Consider the following 3,974-nt stretch of genomic DNA (forward strand, 5'->3'; position numbering starts at 1 on the left):
TATATATATATATATATATATATATATATGTGTATATATATATAAATACATATCTGTTTGAAATTGTGAAGAAAAAATCTATAAGTATATGAATGCAGATATGGATAGGTAGTTAAGAAGTTTGTTTCAAACCAAATGGTTCTAGGATCAATGGCACTGCACAAGGCACCATGTATTTGAGGAAATCAATGTCTGTTGAGTAGCCTTTAACTCAATCACACTGTTTTTACCACCATATGCTTACTACATTCACTCATCCATTTTGGTTCTTCTTCCTTCACCACACTCTCTTCTGTCCAGCCTCTTGGTCATTCACCTTGAGAGAATGAACACATAGAATAGTGAGGATTCTTTAGTGCAATGAGATGCATGACAACCTCACACAAAAATGTAACCACACATGATTATTGCTGATTTTTTTTCCTCTTTCGTCTTGGACTTTTCTGTTTGCAAAGAAGAGCTGTGCTCAAAGCATAAAACTTCTACTCTTTTCTTTCTCTGAGCAACTTATTAATACATTGCTTGTGTTATGTCCAAACGTTTGTTTCTTTTCTTTTTGCCTGTGTTTGTTTGAATTGACTGTATATATATGTGTGTGTGTGTGTATATATATATATATACAGAAGCTAGAAATGAGAAAATCAAATATTTTCTATTATATATATAATATAAAGGAAGAAACTATGTTTCCAACTAATAAAATTATTTGCTAATAAAATTAAGAATATTTTAATTTTCATTTTAAAGTCAAGTAACTTTGTAAAAGCATTTTAGAATAATTAAATGTGTGTGTTTTTCTGTTGTCTTTTCTTGGATACATTTTTTTCATATAATTCTTGACTTTAATTAGAATAGATTTATTTATAAAAATCTTTCAATATTTTAGAAATTCTCAAACTGTAGATGGCAATATTTCGTAGACTATTCGAAGAATTTGAAAATAGAATATAGTATTTTTGTTTTATTCATGTTGTGTCATTTTACCTCTAATACTGCCATCTTCCAGTGGAAAAGTTTGCATTTTACTAACGTTTTTGGGGTGGTGGTAGGGCAGAAGTAAATGTTTGTTGTTTGGTTAAGCAATGATAAATGTTTAAATCTAGTTAAAGTGTAATGTCCTGCAAGTTTTGTTGAAAAAGGCAGCTCTGTTTTCTTTTTTTTTTTTCTCTATAAGATTTACACATGATTTTTAAAAACTTAACTCTTACTGAAATTCACTAATAATATATGAGCTGTTGTCTTGAGAGAAAAAGATACTTAAATATACATCAACAAATCATTAAGAAAACGTCAATAATAATACTTAACTTGAACTATTTTGAACCTTCAGTCTATGCCCTACATTTAAGATTAATGTAGATGATAGGGCAAAATTACTCCTTCATAAAGATAATCCAGAGTTCTAAATTTCAAGAGGATTTGAACTTTCAATCAATGCTTCACGTTTGATACCATCTATGCTCTTTTGATACCAGTCAGCCTGAGGCTGCTCTAGGTTCTATAATACAAGCTTCTTGTTTTAAAGTGATCTAAATTTAAGCCTTAATCAAAATTTTATGTTATTTTATCATCCAAACATCAGCTTAATAATGACTAAGTTGTTGCTGGTATTGATGTTCTTCTTCATCATCATTGTCGTCGTTGTCATTTAACATTTGCCTTCCATGCTGGCATAGGTTGGACAGTTGGACAAAATCTGATGGCCCAAGGACTGCATTGTGCTTTAATGTCTGATTTGGCATGGTTTCTATGGCTGGATACCCTTCCTAATGCTTCCCGCTTTACAGTGTGCACTGGGTGCTTTTTTCATGCTATCAGTACTGGTGAGATTGCCATGCAGCTTGCAAGACTATTAAGCCTAAGGTATGACAGGGGTAGAGGTGTTAGAGTATGAAAGAGAGGGCAGGTTAGAACAGCTTCTAGTAGAGGAGCTGCATGCTAGTAGGGGTGGAAGAGTGTGATCAGTAAGAGTTGCAAAGAGATAGATAGGATACGAGGTGTCCAGATGGCCCCACAAGTCATGAGATAAATAGGATTATTTTACTAAGTTCTTCATTATTTTCAAAATTAGGAGATACAAGGGCAGTGTATTTCAACAAAAATATGTAATGAAAGAGTTAAAGAACTATTTCTACACCCATCAAGGAAAACGTGAAAGAAAAGTGAGAAAGCAAATTATTCTAGTAGATGGAAGGCAGCAGAAGAGGAAAAGACATGAAATGTGTGATACAAAATACTGTATTTAATGATAGAAAAATGTTAAGACCTTATTACAAATCAGAAATTAAAATTGCAAAGAAGTTCATTACCATTGCAGGCAATAGACAGCCCTTGGCTGTTTGCTGGTGATGGGATCTGGCTACAAGAAAAATATTTCTACTGCACAAATGCTGCTTCCATTCATACCAAGCAAAATCTCACCAGTTTAAATAAACTTCCCTGGTGGAAACATTTAAATGGAATAAATTTTGGATAAATAATTTTTTTTTAAAGATTCTATATGATTTTCCTGTTCTTCGATTAAAATAAATCTAATGTTCTCTCTTGTAAAAAGACACTAAAAATACCTAACAGGATGATCATCCAATAATATAGAAAATTAAAAATTTTCATAAATAAAATAGACAACAATATAATTTATTCAAGTCACTTTTATAAATATAATTTTTATTTCATTTTTCCTATCATATCTATCTGCAGCAGTTATTTTGTACAAATTTCCCCAAAGAAAAGTGTTTATTAAATAAATCATAAGATTTTCCTTGAAATAAAATGAATTTCAGAAGAACTGAAGATGTCTAATTCATGAAATAACTAAGTTTAGAAGTAAATTGTTTTGAAATAACTTTAAGACACTTAAGCACACTTCCCAGTGAAACTAGATTGAGACACAGAAGATTTAATTTTTAGAATCTGATTTTAGCAACTATTCTAAAATTAGAAAGCATTTCTCATATTATCAGATTCTTATAACTATAAGGATAGCTTCTTTGAGAACTGAAAAGGTTAAAAATATCTCTTGCAAAGTATTAAGAAAATAATAGTGATAGACGAAGAGGATAAGATAAATTTGAATAGGTAAGAAGTAAAGCTAATGAAATAAAAAATTTAAGTTAAGTTTCAAAGATGGCAAATTTATTAATGAAACATAAGGCCGTATTTTGTTACACAATATAGTCAAATAAAATGTACTATTTTTTTTCTTTACAGACATGTGCTACACATGCAAATCTCTGAAGAATAATCTTCAAAGGTACTAATGAAGAAAATGCTATTTACTTTTATAATTAAAGTAGATATATATTCAGGAGATGATGATTCATTTTGTTGTAACTCACTGTGTCTCAGTTTAAGTCATTAATCAAGTAACAAACTGCATATGTGTGTTATGTATGAATATATATCTGTATGTATATGTGTATGCGTGTATATATAGGCAAATCCAAAATAAATTTAAAAAAACAGAAAAAGAAACAAATATCAAAAGGACATACACAATGAATGTATTAGATTGATGCTCAGAGAACGTCTAAGATGGTAAAAACAGAAGTGTGACATTTTGAGCATGACTGTTCATTAGAAAGAGGAAAATGGCAGAGAGAAGGAAAAGAATAGTTCAAGAAAAGCACATACATATACAGGTCTGTGTGTACATATACATCTTTGAGTAAGAGTATAAGTTATGCTGTTGTTGTAACTGCAAAGTGCACTGTGTAAGAGATAAGTACTGGAGTGGTGTCTTGTTTCACTTCTTCTGGCTTGTAGAATGCAACAGGACTTGCACTCAGCACTGCCACTTGTGATTTATCCAGACACTTGTCTATTGTCCCTTCTGATATCTGTTTTCAGTATGCTGTTTCTAACTAAGCTAATTCAAATTATATCTGTTGTTGATACATTGTCTATTTGACAGGTTGTTGATGTATCTAGTTTCATTTCATATATATATATATATATATATATATATATATATA

General features: G+C 30.5%; 1 protein-coding gene across 1 annotated transcript in view; it reads right to left on the reverse strand.

Moving 5' to 3' along the window:
- Positions 1 to 3,974, reverse strand: part of LOC106878977 (neuroglian) — a 562,318-nt gene that overhangs the window by 349,261 nt on the left and 209,083 nt on the right. The window lies entirely within an intron of this gene.

Source organism: Octopus bimaculoides, chromosome 1, assembly GCF_001194135.2.
Source record: "Octopus bimaculoides isolate UCB-OBI-ISO-001 chromosome 1, ASM119413v2, whole genome shotgun sequence".
Lineage (NCBI taxonomy): Eukaryota > Metazoa > Mollusca > Cephalopoda > Octopoda > Octopodidae > Octopus > Octopus bimaculoides.